The sequence below is a fragment of the Corapipo altera genome, unplaced genomic scaffold, assembly GCF_003945725.1.
Source record: "Corapipo altera isolate COAL_440 unplaced genomic scaffold, ASM394572v1 71, whole genome shotgun sequence".
In the NCBI taxonomy this organism is placed as follows: Eukaryota; Metazoa; Chordata; class Aves; order Passeriformes; family Pipridae; genus Corapipo; species Corapipo altera.
The window spans coordinates 6,579,444-6,597,755 of NW_020884916.1; the positions used below are offsets into that span (position 1 = coordinate 6,579,444).

The following is an 18,312-nucleotide window of genomic DNA, read 5'->3' on the forward strand; positions in this document are numbered from 1 at the left end:
TGTTCACTCAAGGCTAACCTGATTTTGCAAATCTAGAATGAGAAAACATCTGTGCAGCAGGAAAGAAATCACACGTGCAGGGTATTTGTTCCTATTCTGCAAAAGCTCCAACCTCAAACACTTGAAATGGATTTTAAGAGTCCTGGAACTCACTCGATCGGTTCATGTCAAAGAGGAGTGTCTGGTCACCTTTGGATAATACACTTAGAGCTCTTCTTGAGATGAAATGGCATGTTTTAAGCTTCTACCTTCTTGTTTTTCCACCCATTTCTCTCAATTGCATTCTTCTAGAGCCAGAACCAACCAACACAACAAACTGGACGTCCCTGTCCAAAGTGCTGTTTGCTGCACCAGCTCGTGTGGAAAGTGCAGGGATGGAACAAAAATTGACTCATTCCCATCACCTCCTTACAATCCACCAGCCATCGGTCTGGTTTGGAGCAGCTCTTAGAGACGGAGAGAGGTTCCCAGAGGAGAACGGAGCGGGACGCACCGTTTGTAGAAGGAAACAGTGCCGCAGGTGAGCACACACGGGCGAGTTCCAAAGGTTAACCGACCTTTTTCCCAAGTTCCCCCTGCTCAGGGTCCAGACGCGTTATGGATCCTTCCCTGCGAGCCCTGACTCCCCACGCACCGCTCGGTTCCCGGCGCTCCGGCGGGAGCTCCCCGCGGGGTTGGGGTGGAAGGTGCCCGGGCACGGCAGCACCTGTTGGGCGAGCCCCGCGTGTGCTGGGCAGGGACGGCCCCGGACACGGCCCCACGGAGAGCACAGCGGAGCCGACACAAAGCCCAGACCCGCGGGGGACGGCACGGGCGGGCTGAAATCCCCATTATCCTTCCAGCCTTCCTTCCCACCGATTATTCCCGGCCCACAGGCGAATTCATCCCGCTCGGAGCGCCCCGGCCGAGCGGGAAGGGCGGCGGGAGCGGGGCGTGGGGAGCCACGAACCGAACAAAAACCCACCGCGACGGCGCCGCGGGCGCTCGGATTGGGGGTTATTTTCCATTTTTCCCCTCTCCCCGCGCCCCGCCATGGCCGCGGTCCCCGTGCCGCGATGCCGCTCCCGCCCTGCGCTCACCTCGCTCCGCCGCGGGGGCCCGGCCCGGGCGCCCCGACCGCCGCTCAGCAGCCCCGGCCCGCCGGCACCGCCATGGCCGCGCCTGGGGCCGCAGGGCACGAGGGGCCGGGAAGGCCGGGAGGGGATGGCGCCGGCACACGGCACACGGCACACGACAGCCGGCACCGACACTCGGCGCTCGGTACCGGCACACGCCCCCCGCACACGGCTCAGGGAAGGGCGGCGGGGCCCATGCGCGGTGCTGCTCCCGCCGGCTCCGCCCCAGCCGGGAAGGGAAGGGCGGGAGGAGCCGCGGACGGAGGGAGGGAGGGAGGGAGGTGAGGGCACCGGCTTGGGCTGGACGGGGTCTGATCCCTCCCTGAGAGCAGGGGGGAGTCAGGTGGGGAGTCGGGCTCTGCTCCAAGGTAACCGCGACAGAAGAGGATACAGCCTTAAGCTACGCCTGGGGAGGTTCAGGTTGGACATCAGGAGGGATTTCTTCACAGAAGGGGTGATTAAACATTGGAAGGAGCTGCCCAGGGAGGTGGTGGAGTCCCCCCATCCCTGGAGGTGTCTGAGGAACGACTGGCCATGGCACTCAGTGCTCTGGGCTGGGGAACAAGGGGAGCACAGGGTGGACTCGATGGTCTCCGGGGTCTCTTCCAGCCTCAGTTGTTCTGGGATTCAGGGACCAAAGCCACAGCACCTGGGCTGCTGTGATGGGGAAGCTGCAGGTCTGTTTCCCTTCAGTTTGGGGAATGTGTCCCTTCAGTGTGGGGGACGTTTCCCCTCAGTTTGGGGAATGTGTCCCCTTGTTTTGCGGGATGTTTCCCCTCGGTGTGGGGGATGTTTCCCTTCAGGGAAGCACTGCCTGGTGTGCCTGGGGTTTGGGGTCAGGCTGGGCAGGGAAGAGTTTGTGTCCATGTGATGGCTGAGGAGGAGGGTGAAGGTGGTGGGGTTATTTCAGGTTGGAAGGGACCACCTCCCTGCTCCAGCAGGGCCATCGCAGACCGCATGGCACAGGATTGTGTGCAGATGGGTCTGGGATATTCCCAGTGAGGGAGACTTCACACCCTCCCTGTCCAGCCTGTTCAGTGCTCGGTCACCACACAGTGAAGTTCTTCCTTATGTACATGTGGAATTTCCTGGGCATCAGTTCCTGCCCGTGGCCTCTTGTCCTAGTGGCTGGCACCGCCAAGCAGAGCCTGGTCCATCCTCTGGCACCCTCCCTTTAGATATTAATACACATGGATGAGGTGTGTTTTGGGTCAAGGGATGGAGGTGTGTGAGGTGTTGAGGCTGGTCCAGGGGCAGCAGGAGGGATGGAGCTTGGCAGGGATGTGCAGTGGCCTCTGTGTGTGCTCTGTTGAAGCTATGGCTGCTCCTGGCACAGAATCACAGAATGGTTGGCGTTGGAAGGGACCTCTGGAAATCATCCAGTCCAACCCCCCTGCCAAGGCAGGGTCACCTGGAGCAGGTGACACAGGAATGCGTCCGTGTGGGTTCTGAATGTCCTGTGAGTGTTGGAGGGAAAATACTCAAAAACTTGCCAAAGAAGTCCTGAGGTTTGTTTGGGTCTGTTTTACTGTGTCTAGGCATGCTCCCTCTCTGAGGGGTGGGTCCCAGCCAGGAGGGATGGAAACCGGGTACCTGCCTGCACTAGGGCCTTCCCACCTCCCTGTGGTGGTGCAGATCCACAGAGGTGTTTTGCTGCAGCCACAGGATATGTTCACCCATGGACAGGCCACTTGCACACCCTGTTCACTGTACAAAGCCTTGGGCTCTGGTTGAGCTTCAGATATATTAAACATAGTCTTGAGTGTTGCTTTATCAGCAAAAGTTAATTCACACTTTTAAGTGGGGTTTAAGTGTTAACCACAAACTTCTTTCTCCAGATAAGTGCCTCTTTGAATGCAAGGACCTGCAGTGCTTTAGTGGAGGATCTTTTTGATAGAGCCATTATCCCATGTTGTGTTTCGATAGCTGACCCTAAACCACTTCATAATGTGCTTTATAAGCTTTATTAGCATGTCCAGAAATACACAACTGGAGTTTGCTGTCAGCAGGCAAAGTGCAAACCCCTCCCTGAGAATTGTGCCATTTGGTGGCCACAGAGGTTACAAATCTGATTGCTGCTCTGTGTTTATTCCATCCTCAGTGGCACTGCAAGGCACTTATCCTGGGAGCACTCCCTGCCTTTGGCATGGACCCAGGGGCACAGCGTGAGGAACGTGGGGAGGTGTTGGGGATCATGGGTGTTACTGTGCATCTGGAATTCATGGGAGAGCTGTGGGATGTGCTTTGTCTCAGACACGGGGTGACAGCCACATTTGCATTGCAAAAACAAATATAAAATTGCCCACTAGATACACTTTCAAAAATATTTTAAATGAGAGACATAGTTGAAACTGTTCCACGAGCTGGATTTGATGCTTTCTGGTTCTCATTCCATCTGTGAAACACTGTCATATGTAATCTACATTAAGGCTCTGCTGATACCAGCTCTCCATTTGGATAAATGATACCACTCTGTGCTAATGTATTGGGTGGCTAAGAAAGGCAAGCCTGGGCATGCACAAGTTCTGAGTTGTGAGCTTTAATTTAAAAGATTTGAAGAATTTCTAGTTGTTGTGACAAAAATTTTTCAGAGCCTGCTGTGAGTAACTGATGGTGACTATAAATGTGCCGAGTCTGGAACAATAGCTCTGAGACATGTGAACTGCTCCGTGTCAGCATATGCTGTGCCAGATGCCAACAAACAAAACTGGAGAGAAGAACATTGCTGGGGCTGGGGCTCCAACAGGAGACAGCAAAGGAGACATTCAGAGGAGACAGCAAATCATGAAGATGTTACACAGTAGCCCCTGAAACAGGGAATAGCGTAATTATGTGGGCTAATAAACAAAAGAGGATGGAGAAAATACACAAATTACAGTGATGACAAGGCAAAATGATGTGATGCATTGTGCTACCTACAGCTCTGATCCTGTCAAACCTGACTAGGGAATTAGGATGAGCCGGACAGTCCCTGCAGGGCTCACTGCTGATAAACCTCGGGTGCCAGAGCAGTTTGTTGGCTCCATATTTAGGAGACAGATTTAGTGGGGTGTGAGGAGGTGATCCCTATCTATCTATCACTGATTTGGGTGACTTTGAAATTCCTGGATGAAAGATACCCAGAGCATCCCAAGCAGCTGAGCCTTTCCCTCTGCAATAGATGCCATCACCTCTCTTTTGTGGTTTTACTTCTTCCTTATTTTGACTGGCTGCCGCTATGTGATTTCTGCAAGGCTTGTTTGTTGCTCTTCCCGAGCAGAGTATTTTTCATTAGTCTTGTCTAACTAAAAACAAATGATGGGCTGCATGTGGGAATGCAGCTTGGGAAAACTGGAGATCAAAGGGAGGTCCTGACTCAGTGCTGAGAATCCCGGCTGCATTTCCCTTTAACTGCCTCCCACCAAGCTGTGCCTGGTGATTTGGAGCTCACTGCCTTCACTTTTGTGTCTGAACATCTTTCCTTAAAAAAAAAATAAATAAAGGGAGAATGGTTTCCCTTCTTCTTTCTGTTTCTTGTCAGTCCTTGCTAATTTTCTGGAAAACTTTAATGGCTCTTCATGAGGCCAGGAAGTGCTTCCACTGGAATGACCAGTGCAGAGCCCTGGCATCCAGCTCCCCCAAACAGGAAAGGACTGATCTGAGTTGCTTCAGCCCTTGCCAGTTATAGGTTGCTGTTGTGTGTCCAGAGGGCCTGTCTGCCCTTTCCATGGATCTGAAGGTCACTCAGCTCCATCACCTCATCAGCAAGTCAGCCAGGGCTTCCAGGAGCAAACTTTCCCCAGGGGATGAGAGAGAAGGATGTGGCCAGGTGTCAGTTCCCTCATGTCTGACTTTTCAGTTTCACCTTTAATAACTGCTGCATATTTATTTTTTACCGAGGATATAAATTTTTTTCTCAAGTGAGGACTTTTTGATCCATGTGATTATCTTTTTCCACCTTTTTTTTTTTTTTTTCAGTGAGGAACAAGACTAGAGAAACTGAAGAAGGAGATTTTGCCTCACTTGGAATTGTTGGACTTTCTAGGGGTGGCTTTTTTGCCTGGGAATGTCAATGGCAAGATGCCTCTGCTGATATAAGCTCTAGAGATCAGCTCTCTGCTGGCTGATGCAGAGTTTAGTTCTGGTTTACATCAGGTTGTGCTTTGAGAAGATGTTCATGTGACATAACACTGTATCTTTCCTCCCTTTACTTCATGTTCTGTTTCTCTTAAATATTTTCCTTGGAGTGAAATGATAAATATTTAAGAAATCAGTTGCACTTGGAGACTTCTGAGCTTTCTCTGTTTGTTCTGAGAAGATGCTGATGCCAAGCAGTACTGGGCTCTGTTTACAAAACAAACCACGACCACAACAAAGACTCGTGAAAGAAAAAAAGGTGAGGAAAGGAAGAGTGAGAGACAACGTATTTCTGTTCCTGAAAGCTGCTTTGCATTTCCCTAGCACCTTTCTTCCCAGTGTTTCAGGGCACATCACAAGCATTAGTCATGGCTCACACTGGATTTGGGAGAGGAGTGAGGCAATTCCTGTCACGCTTCGGAGAACGAGTCTCCAGGATATCTATAACCCAGGAGACAGGCAAGTCCTTCCCGCAGTGGGGTTGCTGGTCACTGCTGTATGTTCAGAGAGCCCGTTTTATGGGTTGCTGAACTGGGGCTCCTGGATAAATCCTGCAGAGAATCTTTATGAAGCTAAACCAGGAAAGGTTTTGCCGTCAAGAAAAGAGCATCAGTACAATTAGTTTCATTAACTTCAGTTTTCAAGTAATCTTCATTTCAGCTGGAAAAGGAAGGAATTCAGTTAGGGCTGGGATATCAAGTGTGAAATCTTTCCTCTGTTGAAGGCAGTAGGAGCATTGCTATTGACGGTTGGAGCCAGGCTCTTTCCCAGAAGTAGATATTAATGATAAGAGCAAGAGATTTCATCCAAGTCACTTCAGTAGCAAATCTGGCATGTTTGAGAGGACTCTGCGGGAGGGGAGACAAAGGCTCTGTCATTACCAATATCCCTACTCATGTTTTTAGAGAATAAATACATCTTTTCCTGGCAATGGGTGTATTGACTCTGTCTGGCTCATTGCTCAACTGGTCACTCTGCGACAGGCTGTGCTCCCTTCCCCAATGTTTTGTATTCAGACATCTCAGCTCATATTCATCAGCTATAGGAGAGGGATTACTTCCTGCGGTATTTTATGGCTAGAATATTTTGTATTTTGAAGTATGAGTATCTCCCTGACTCATGTAGGACAAACCCACCATATCTCTGTTATTAAAGCTACTCCTCCTTGGGAAAGGAATGGGCGTGGTGTGTAGAACATGAGAGAGAGATATCACTGTGTGACTACCTGGCTCCTTTCTGTACCTTCTACGGGGACAAGGCATAAGCATTTGTCACTGATGATGCTGCAGCTTGTTGCTGTTGGGTGATGTTTTCCAGAAGGAGTGATAAACAGGAAGATCTCTGAATGATGTGGTCATACCAGGTGTGAGATGGATATGCATTGTGTATGGTCAGCAGCAGAGGTAAGTAACTCAGAGATTTTACTGAGGGTTAAAGAGCTCCGGTGGGGATGATCCCTGTTATCCCCAAGGTTAAACAGCCCCCAAATTCCAAAGAATAGCTGATACAGACCCTTTAATTGGGTACATTTCTGTACACATGCACAGCTCTGTGAATGCAAGTGACTTCTGGCCTCACAAAGATAAGCATTCAGAATAACTGAGATCAGATTTTTAATGAACCATTCATTTAGACTATTTAACACAGAAATTACCATCCTCTGAAATGGCTTGGCTGAAATAGTCATTGCATACTCAAAATACTTGCAAACAGCAGTCTAAATTTGCAATATTCTATAGCCTTCACCCCAAGAATTGGACACTTTTCCACCCTTTTAAAATTATTACTATTCTGTCACCCCTGTGGAGAACATTGTGTTTGGTTATAGGAGGCAATGAGAAAGATTAGAATAAATTGATTTTTAAAGCCTTGAACCTCTTAATGTTTACAAAATAGTCTCTGGACCTGTGCATATGTAAAGTTCAGCTGTGTATAAATACAAGCAGAGCAGAATATTACTTTCTCTTCCAGCCTGTCTCTTTGATGGGCAAATCCACCCAGATGAGAGCACAGGCTGCCTAGTGGAATTCTTCCACTTACTGGGCTTCTCTTGCGTGCAAATGTGATGCTCTGCTTGGGACAGAGGAAAACTGCTCTTTTGACTGCTGGCTCTCTAATCCTCCCTTTATAGTCTCAGAACTGTTCCTGGAGCTATCCTGCCATGAAGCATCTGTGAAATCAAGTGACTCGTTGGGTCAATCACATGGCTGTTTCTCCAAGAGCAAACATCATTCCAGCTGCTCTGACCTTGGTCACAGGGAAGCAGGAATGTGTGGCAACTCTGTGCTTGTTCACACAGTTTCCCTCTTTAACCCACTTGTGCCAAATTTTCCTGAAGTTTGCAGACTTGCCATTGTTTTGGTATAATCTGGCAGACCCCCCAGCTGTGGGATGGGTGTTGCACCATCGGTTTTCCAAGTGGTGTGGGTGGAGAACTGCCTCAGCTTGCTCTGGGAACGAGAGCAGAGACTGAGGAGTGAACAAAGCAGGGGAGAGGGGCCCTGCAAGGCTCAGCACTTGTGCGCTCCTGTGACTTGCTAAACAAGATCTCTGTGGAATAACTTGATACTTGGATGCTTTTTCTATGGAGAATGGACCTTGGGTTTCAGAATTTGGTGTGAATTAAGACATACAGTGTTATACCCACCCTGGGAGGAAAAAGCTAGAAAGAACAATGAACTTAAAACATCAGAGCACACCAGTGAGTAAAGATATAGGCTGAGGGAAACCCAGCAGTGTCCTGGGATCCAGCTGAGAAAGGATATCCAAGGCACTTGGATATGGCCATCAGACTTGCAGGGTAGAGCAGCCTCTGCCTTGTTTTCACAGACACTGATTTGATGCTGCTCCCCACCATGTTTCATGCAAATTTTGTTGTGTAATAATTTGTAAATGTATGACTGTATGTGGCCAGAGCTGCCTGTTTCTATTCATGTCTCTCCATCGCCTGGAGTGAGGGAACATGGCAGATCGGAGCAGGCCTGAGGTTTAGCTGCTCAAGCTGGATGAGTATCCTGTGAGAAATGCACTGTATCTTGCATTTTTAATCTTAGATTTTCTCTGTCTCTGTTAGAGAGTGGCTTAACCCCTGATACAGGAGCTGTGACATCCAGTTGTAATATTGGGGCATTTCCTTATACTGGGCATGGGTTGGCTTAGAGTTGGGCTGCTGTAACCCTGAGGGCATGGCATGAAGTCTAGAGGATCTTTAGTTCAGAAAAATGATGATGAGTTGAAGGATGGCTGAAAGATGGTCTGAAAACATCACGGGAGAGAATGTGGAGGTGAACTGATGAGACGGGGAAATCTTAAACCAAAGTGACGCCTGTCAGGGCCGGACCTGGGCTGAGAGCTGAACTCTGCATCCCGGCTGGACCCAGGGAGTCACATTCCTGCCAGGAGGGCGAGGGAAGGGAGACAAAGGGAGGGGCTGCACAGGGCAGGTGCCAGAAATGCCCTCTGGTACCTGCTCTGGAGCTGGGATGGACGTTTGGCATTTGGAGGGGCTCCAGGAGGGCCTGACGGAGCTGTCAGGGGGGGAGCATGTCACACACGATGCAGATGCTTGGCAGCTCTGGCTGATGGAAACTTGTGGATGGTTTTTCCCCTCACATGCACTTTAGACATAGCCACATACAAGAAATCTGTATTTTGGAGAGGAACTAGTGAAATGCATCACAAAGGGAAAGGCTGTGCTGTCAAGAGGGTTTAAGAGCAAGCAGGGCAGAGTGAGACCCAATTATTTTGCTATGTCCCCTATAATCTTCCATTTATTCCTTTCCTGAACTGGAACACTTCCTCTGATCCTTGTGCAATCCTGATGAGTCTGAAGCTCAGCCCACACTGGTGATCATGTGGTGTTTTTGTTGGGTTAATCAGCATGAGGAAAATCACCAAAATTTTTGGTGAAATCTTCATCTACCTTAGAATTCAAGGGCTGAGGCATCTTTTTTGCTGTTCTGTTGTTCACAGAATCAAAGAATATCCTGAGTTGGGAAGGACCCACGAGGATCATCAAGTCCAGCTTGTAAGTGAATGGTCCCTGCAGGGATCAAACCCACAACCTTGGCATTGTTGTTGTTCCAGGGAACTGATCCCACATCTGAGGAGAGATTATTTTTCAAGCTTTTGTTAAATTATTTTTTTTTAATCGCTTTTGTGGTTTTTTTTCTGGTAAACAAACATTCTGTGAAATTCAGGGATGGATAAAACTCTCCAGCAGCTGGTTAGAAGAAAAGCCACAACCGAACCAAGTGCTTTTATTTGGCTGTGAACTCTCCAAAAGCTCAGGGTGGTTACTTACATCAAATGCACAAGCTGGGAATTCTCGTCTTTGTAGACTTACACCTAAGAGAGGAATTTTTATTTTCCTCCCCCACCTCAGAGCTGGGGGAAGCCCAAGTTGATCCTGATTTACAAGAACTATGTAATTACAATCAGCAGCAATAGCTGCCATAAGATCCTGATGCTCAGTGCTGAACAGGAATTAGTGTTGCATATTTATCTGGAGGATGAAAATATCTACAAATATCTATAAATATATTCAGTTATTATTAGAAGAGCTATTTAAATCTTATAGTGGTTGAGTGTCCCAGATATCAACTGAGGAAGCAAGGGAAACCTCCTCTTGCAAATGAGTTACTGGGGAGTGTTTCATCCTGAGTTTTGCTGCTCTAGGGCAGTTTTCCTGGGCAGGGCACTCATTTCAGCTCAGCCATTCATCTCATCTTTCACAAAACTTAGTCCACAACTGTAAATATTTGTGGCAACTTGCCCGTGCTGTGTGACCTTTAACAAAGACAGAAAAGCTCTGGACGGCTGCTGATGTTTTAGGGCACAGTCTTTAAGAAAACTCATTAATGTAGCACTCAACCAGTGGTTATTTGCAGGTTTTTTTTAGAGAAACTTTTCTTAACACAAAATACTTTATGGTCCTTTGTTTATGCAAATAAATGATCCTGTAGGATTTTAATGATCTTACAAGTAAATGTAAGAGTCTTTTAAAGTGACTGTCACCTACTCAGCCCTCACAAGTTACCTGTAGCTTTGGGCCTCACAAAGGTTAACATAGAACTATAAAACTGAAGCCTTTGAAACAGCTCAAAGCTCAGTACTTATCTTCACAGAACTCACAGTACAAACTTACTGAACTACGTAGTAATAATCTAAAACTTCACCCTGATTTTGCTGTACTGAGGGTCAGTTTGTAATATTTCTGCAGTAAAAAACAGAAATCACAGTAATTTTTAAGGGCTGGTGGACCTCCACACATAATTCTTTTAGGCCTGTATAGATATTATTTTACTTAAAGTACCATATAAAAACCTTAATCTGTAGATTAAAGAAACATTAAAGCTGCAAAGTTTAACCTGAATGCACAGATAGAAGACACCAGACAGAAAGCAAGCTGAGGAGATGAACACCGCATTTAAGAGCTGTGCAGTTGGGAGTTGCTGCAGAGCTGGGCAGACACCAGGGCTACAGCACTGGAGGAAAAAGGTGATTGTTGCACATGTCAGAACTTCTGGCTGTTGGCACTGGCCATCCTGAAAGCCTGGAATGGGAGAGGCAGAGATTCTGAGCACCAAGCCAGACTAAAGTGTGAGTTATAGCAGAGAAGGTGATAAGAACTGAGCACAAGAGATGTGGCAACTTCAACAGCAGGTGGGAGATGTTCCAGCTTCTGTACCTACAGGACATAGCAATAACAGGGGGAGTAAAGTTCCCTGGGGATGATTTCTGGGGGAATTGAGCTGGGCTTGTGCTGGGAACCTGCAGCTTAACTTGGCTCTTCCAGACTCTGCACAGCCAACAGAGGCTGTTCTGGCCCGTGGGCACTGGTCAAGGATCCCAGATGAGGGCAGGCAGCATCCCAGAGAGCTAGATGGAGCTGTGAGAGTAGGGACAACCTGGGGGAAAAAAACACTGGAAGGAAGGGAAAGGTTGGGGGTGGCTTTGGGCAATGGGAAGGAGAGAGGAAGTAGGAGAAACAAGCAGGGAATTTTGCTAAAAGGTTCCTTCACTGATTGATTGAACCTACACCGAGGAAAAACTGGCCTTAGGTCAAGTCTGCAGTGCTTTTATGTGATTGCTCTCCCTCTGAGCATCCAGAGTGACAGCTGGGCCTGTGGGCAGCAAACAAGAAAGGCATAAGAAATGTCCCTTCCAAGGACAGTTCCCCGGTATATCCTTTACTTGCCCATCCAGGAGCTGTGGGTCTGTTTTACCCCTGAGGCTCTTCTCTTAGGAAGTGAATAGGAAGTGCACCCACCTCCTTGCATCTGCAAATTTGTTTTTAAATGCTGCATCATCATTTGTGGCACTTTTTTGGAGCTCATTTATGATATGGGAGCTCTCAGCTGTCCCTGGAGTAGAGCCATGTTCCAGCCCCTTGAAATACATGTTGATTAAATATGTAGGTCAGAAAACAGAAAGCACATCCCCATTTGTTTAAGAGATGACAGTTTTGTTGCCTAATGCTTTATCACTGCAGCTCCTGATCATTTTTTGAAAGTAATATAATAACAGCTTTGTTCTCAGCTCAGAGATTAAGGAAGGTCCCCAGATGCTGCTTCCCAAAGGGCAGGTGCAGGTTATGTAGTGACAGGACACAGGGAGTGGCTTTAAGATGAAGGAGGGCAGTCCTAGATTAGGAATTAGGAAGAAATTCTCCCCTGCGAGGGTGGGGAGGCCCTGGCACAGGTTGGCCAGAGAAGCTGTGGCTGCCCCATCCCTGGAAGTGTCCGAGGCCAGGTTGGACGGGGCTTGGAGCAACCTGGGCTGGTGGAAGGTCTGTAATGTCCCTTCCAACCCAAAACATTCTGTGGTTCTGTCATTCAATGGCAATAATTATTAAAAATACCTACCAGGGGATAAGGATGAGGACTATTGGGATAGAAGAAGAATTACTAACAAGCAGCAAAGTCTTCAGAGCAGAATCTCTCTCTGTTTCATGAATGGGTTGAACATAAACCCAAGTGCTTCTCCACAGTGATATCAAACCAAAAATTGTGACTGAAATCCTACTGGCAATTGTTGCCCCTGAGCATTCATTATGGCCCTGTTTTTTTCCTGATCTTCCAGCCCCAAAGGAATTGGCCAGGGAGCTCCTGCTGTCTGGCTGGTTTGTGCTGACTGTCCCTCCCAGCTCTCTGGAGTAGTTCACACAGCACTGAGTGAAAAGGATGCCTGGTCTGACTGAATCATTCCTCATTAGCTCAGTGGGCAGCAGATTTAGGAGCTAGATTTGCAATGAACATTTATTAGATTTTGTCTCTTCTGGGGATAGCTAATTTTTTTTTATCATCAGATTCCATGACTTAGCAGCATAATTAGCTATTAGACATATATACTCCAGTCAAGAGCTGCTTTTTAATTTTTTTTGTAAGCCTGCTTAATCTAGGGGACTTTCTTTTCTCCTTTATAGGGGAGTTTTGCACAGTTCTTCTGACAAGTGCAAGATAGCCAGTGGGAATGAGATCTGTAATTAATCCACTGAATGCTCAGTGCAGGCAGAACAGCTCTTGGGTGAAGAAACTCTTCATACTCTGGAAGGTACCTGACAGAAGGGCAAACACTGTTAGAATGGTAGGGTTTTTCATGTGGTAGATTTTGCACCCAGTAAATTCATTTCGAGTACTGTGGGCAGGAGGGAGAAAAATTCTGTCTTTCACCATTCCCCTGACTTTTGAATAGTCCCATGTGCATGATTCTGCACTTCCTCATGGAGAGCTGATTCACTGGGTTTCTAGGAGCAAAAATAAATTGAGCTTGAGTCCAGTTTCCCACCCTTTCTTGTCGGTGTGTGTGTTGAGGGGGTGGTGTGTTAAGAGGGAGCACTGAGAGCCTGAACTGTGGGAGGTCCAGATTCAGCCCTGGCACTGCCAAGCTGTGTGAATTTGGTCATGTCTCCTCCCTGTCCTTTGGCTTGGCATCCATAGAAATAACTCCAGAGATTTTGTGGTAAAATGGGAGCCCCTTGGCTGCTGCTGTATTAGGGTTTGTCACAAAAGTGTTAAACGTGGTGGGAAGCACAGAGTGAGGACGGTTGTCCCTTTCAATTAAACTGTTCTTTTATGTAACACTGCTTGGTTTACTGTTCAGGAAGTATCTTGGTTTCTTGGCTCTCTGGCTGCTGAAGTACCTGCCATTTATTGCAATTTACTTGGGGGACTGTTCTCCAACTGCCTGGTGTTCTTGGACCAGACTCAACCCCCTTTGATTCCTGTTGTCCTTTTGTCTTTGCTTACTTGGCTCTAAACATTTTGTTCCTGAACAGAGGCCCAGGTTCTCCTCTCCCCTCATGCTGCAGCAAATCCAAACACTGCTTCCAAAGCAGTTCATCAAGAAGCATTGACACACTTGAAGGGAATTACTACTCTTGATTTTTACTTTTTCCAAGTTTTGTCAACGATTCTGTACTGCTTTTCCCAAGTGTTCCTGTATTAGTTGACTACACTTTGCCTGGTGATAATTCACATTATTTTTCCAGTTACCTGATCCTCCTTCAGTGCTTTGTAGTGACAGCAGAAGCCACACCAACAATGGAGTTTTGTGTGCAGCTGCCTGACTCCTGGTTGGATATCCCAAAATCCAGGCATGTCCACACAGCCATATTCTCAAGGCAAACTCACTTATTCGGTCGCAAAATACCCAAAACATGGAGTGAAGACAGATAGGGAATGGGGCAAAGTCTGCAGGAGTGCTGGCTCTCCAGTTTGGATCTGGAGGCAAGACCTCTGCTAATGGTCTCCTGGTGGAGTTTGCCAGAAAGGAGGAACAAAATTATGTTCTTGATGTAAAAACTGCTTTTCTATTACCTCTCCTGATCTCCAGGGAAGAGTGGAGTTGGCAAAAAATGGAAAATAATTAAGGTCTGAACAGAAATAGTAACTGTCCCGAGGTGTTCAGTGTTATTCTGTCACAGCTTTCTTCAGACTGAGTCCTTTTCCCATTTTGTTGCTACATTCTGTGTCAAAAGGTCTCCCAAAGTGACATTTGGGCTAAACTGCTGTTCTCAGCTCCTCTACACTGTGGCACTCTGGTCACATCAGCAACTGCCTGTGCCTGGAACTGCTCTGCCTTCAACCACCTGTCCTTTCCCTGGGTTTATGGCAGAGCTTGCACCAGTATCCCAGTCTGAGATGAAAAAACCAAACCCTAAACCACAGACAAACACAAAAAGACACCCACCCCCACCCCCCAAAAGAGTGGTGACTTTCCAGGCCAGGTTGGATGGGGCTTGGAGCAACCTGGGCCAGTGGGAGGTGTCCCTGCCCATGGCACAGGGTGGGATGAAATGGGCTTTAATGTCCCTCCAACCCAGCCCAGTCTGGGATCCAGCAGCAACTGCTCTGACCGTGGAGCTGGATGTGAACAGGCTCTGCTCCTCTCTCCTGGATAGTACCAGAATTTACAGGAGTTGAAGTGTGCCCTGCTCAGATCGAGGCCTCTTTAGGGCTGTGCAAAACTGCAGCAGATCCCATCCAAAATCTCTTATTTTGGATTGTATTTAGCCTTAACAGCCTGATCTCAATATTGCTGGGAGGAGGAAAAGTGTTAACCCTGTTTTGTAAATGGCCAAAGCTGCAGAGGCTGAAGTGGAGCAGGGACTGTAATCCCTAATTCTAAATTCTCTATTAAAACCCTAATCCCTGGGCAATCCTTCTGCTTCAGGCAGAGTTGGGGATGGATGTGGTATGATTTATCTGAAGTGATGCACCTGCCACTGTTTAAAGCCACTTATTTTCCTTGTAGCCCTGTGTCAGTGGCTTTTTTATTTTATTTTTAATTTTTGACTGCCAAATTCATTTTTTGCTGGAGTGATTAAAAATTGAATTGTTTGCATTTTGTAGGTCTCTGTTGGAGTCCTGTAGTTCAAATACTTCAATAAGTTCCATGTAGACTAACAGTATCCTGGGACTGATACAGGTTGATGCCTAGACTGGATAAAGAGGAAAAATCCAAGCACGTGGTTTCCAGAATTCACTGGCTGGTGAGAATCAAAACATCTCCTGATTTGCCTGAGGATCTTAATTTTTTTGGAAGATATTTAATGGGAAAAGGAAGAAAAATACAGATACTTCACAGAGAATATAGACAGAAAAGAAGAGCAGGATGGGGGGAGTGTGGAAGTAGGTCAGATGCATTGCAGACAAAAAAAATCATTATTATGATTAGGAGAGATTAAGGAAGGCAAGAGCAAACAGCATCAAAGGAATCCAATTTATCAAGCCATTTAAACAAGAGCGTTCCTTGCAAAGCAAGTTCTCCATACTGCACATCAATTTGGAGCAAAATGAGAGGAGACTGTCCCACACTATATATCTAATTCAAGAGCTAGTCTTCTCTAAATTAATCCATGAAGAAACCTGTTTTAATTGTCGTGAGGAACAAACACTGCAGAACTGCTGCCCACCTTCCTTGCTTGAGTTCTTTCAGCTCTTTCATTTTTCAAGCTCTAATTACCACTTGGAGCTGCAGGTGAGGGATGCACTGGGGGGATGGCAGTGCTGCCTGACAGCACTCAATCAATCCCTGCTGCAGCACAGCAGGTGCTTCACATGAAATAAGGAGAGTCTCAGCTCCAAGATTTCATATAAAAGGCAATTTATAAGGGTGAAGTTATTTCATCTGAGGACATTAAGAAAGTTGACAATGACAAGTAGATTTTGTTGCTTAACTTTTGGGCAATGAGGAGCCTGGGAGATGTGACCAGATGTGACTCAGTCTCCTTTTCTGCCCCTTTTTTTTGGTTTTGATGAGCTTCTCTGTCCCATGTGCCATAACAGCAGGGATGTGGATTTTGAGTTGGATGGGGTTTGCTTGCCTTGTTTGTATCAGAAATACTGAATTCTGAAAACTGTAAGCTCTGTAAAACAGAACGTTCTTCTCCTCCAGCATGTTTTGGGTTTTTTTTGATGTACCAAAGAGACTTAATGGTAAACATAGGCAGTGCCTCTTCATTTGCAAGAGGCCTTTTGTAAGACAGATCCTGTGCTCCATGAATTCTGTTGTAATTGAGATTTTGGGGCCTGTGAGACAGACCTTGTGCTGGATGAATTCTCTGACTTCACCCCAAGCTGGAGTGCTCCTTGCATGTTTTTATCATTGGCTTGGGTCCTCCAGACAGAAACCACAACCTCTGAGCTGTTTGACAGAGCTCAAATGTTTCTTAGCAGGAGCAAGCTGTCAGAAATTTGAACAAGATGTTGATGTCTCTTAGCAGTGGGTTAAACACTGGCTGAACATCTGAAATCTCAGAGCTCTGCTGCCAGGGCTGGTTGTGCAACCTGAACCAGGCCCTGCAGAACTGCTGACTCGAGCCAGAGTGGGGGGAAAGTTTGGCATTTTAGAAGTTTTTCATTAACAACACATTTTATGCCACTCATTAGTTGCCTATTCAGGAGGAACTGGGGGCTGAAGAATGCTGAAATTTCCAAGTATTGGTTCCCCATCCAGCTGAAGTTACAGCTGGAGCATCCTCAGCCTTCCAAGACAAGAAGTCGATTCTTTTCTGCTGCTTTTGCAGTGATTTGGGGCAGTACAAACCCAGCCTGAGTGAGCTCCTTTGTTCCTGGCTGGCTGTCACATTGTCACTCTGGCAGGGTCACCCTTCAGGTCCAGGCACTGCCACAACTCTGCTCTTTGTACAGCAGATATTTCTGAGATTGAGGGAAATAACCTGACTCTCCTTTGTTTGGGCAACAGAGTAAGTGTGTGGGGAAAATCTCATCCCCAGTCTTGTCTTGAACCTCTTCCAAAGATTGGCATAAATGTGGAAGCAAGATATTCATCTTTTTATCTTGATGAAACTCCAGATCCTGATGTTTTTATGCATGTTAAAGGCTTCCTTCAAGTCTTGCTGCCACAGCTCTGACTGGTTTAAGTTGTTCTGGAGCTTCTAGGTTCAGTAAAATGATGGTAAATTATACCTGTATGATTTTGGTCCATTTTGGCTGTGTGATTTTTGCCTGACAATACCAGGGAACTCAATCTCAAGGGTCTGTGGTCCAGCACCCTGTGCAATCTCGGGTATGAGATCCCAAGGTTTAGCATTTCAAGCCCTGCTTTGGAGTGCAGTGTTGGGGGTTGATCCAGTCTGATGGTATGTGGGCTTGGAAGGAGAAAGGGAGCAGCAAGGCACGAAGCACAGCTGCTTCTTATAAATCAGCACACTGGAAACACACTTGAATCACATTGTGGAAAAGAATAAGGAAAAATTAGGCCTTACCACAATTGTCTGGATATTTGGACTCTGTTTCTAAATGTGCTACTGACTCCTGTGACACCCTGTAAGTCCTTTTAAACACTGTGTGCCTAAGGTTTCCCATTTACAGGAACACTGGCAATGGTTTAAGACTTAATTAATGTTGATGAAGAACACTGCGTTGCTGCGAGAGCTGCTGGGAAAAAGGGCAAGTCTTGCCATTATTATTACTATTAGTATTGTTCCATCTTGAAGCTGTCAGATTACATAAATCTGGGCAGATGCCTGAAAGCATTGTGTGCAGAGGGAAGCTCTCTAAAGGAACGAATTCCCTTTTCCTTTGTCTTGGACTAAAATATCATAATTGTATGGGAAGGTAGGACAGCTATTGCTGAAAAGGAGGTAGAAAAGGGTAGGAAGGAAGATAATGCACCTCTAGAAAAAGAAGACATGGGAGGGAGCTTCCTCCAAACCGATAAAGGAACAGGAATTATCTCCAAACCGGCCGGTGAGAGTGTCCAATAAACACTTTGACATTAAGGGACTGTGAGACAAAGGCTGTTCCCTTAACACCCTGGAGTCTGAGATAATAGCATTAAATGGTATTTCTTTTTCACCTGAAAGTCTTAAAGGTGTTTTAAACACATCAGCTCGACACCCAAACTCATTTGCCTTCTCTGTGGCAGTCTGGCCTAACTGATCCATAAACTTTGTGCTCAGAAGTTGAAAACCTTGGCTGTTTCTGTGGGAATTCTATGGGGATTCCACAGGGTACTTTTAACCAAATGTGAACGTGATGGACAGAATTATATTGGAGATTAATAGAGCTATAAAAGAAAAGTATTAAACCATGCTGCCCAGCAATCCTGCAGT

At 46.7% G+C, this 18,312-nt stretch overlaps 1 long non-coding RNA gene across 1 annotated transcript; it reads left to right on the forward strand.

Moving 5' to 3' along the window:
- The first annotated feature begins 402 nt into the window (after positions 1-402).
- LOC113952930 lies at positions 403-17,105 on the forward strand. The gene is made up of 4 exons (XR_003529701.1): positions 403-520; positions 5,073-6,634; positions 9,204-9,258; positions 15,086-17,105. It is a non-coding gene; the product is annotated as an uncharacterized LOC113952930 (long non-coding RNA).
- Positions 17,106-18,312: the final 1,207 nt, after the last annotated feature.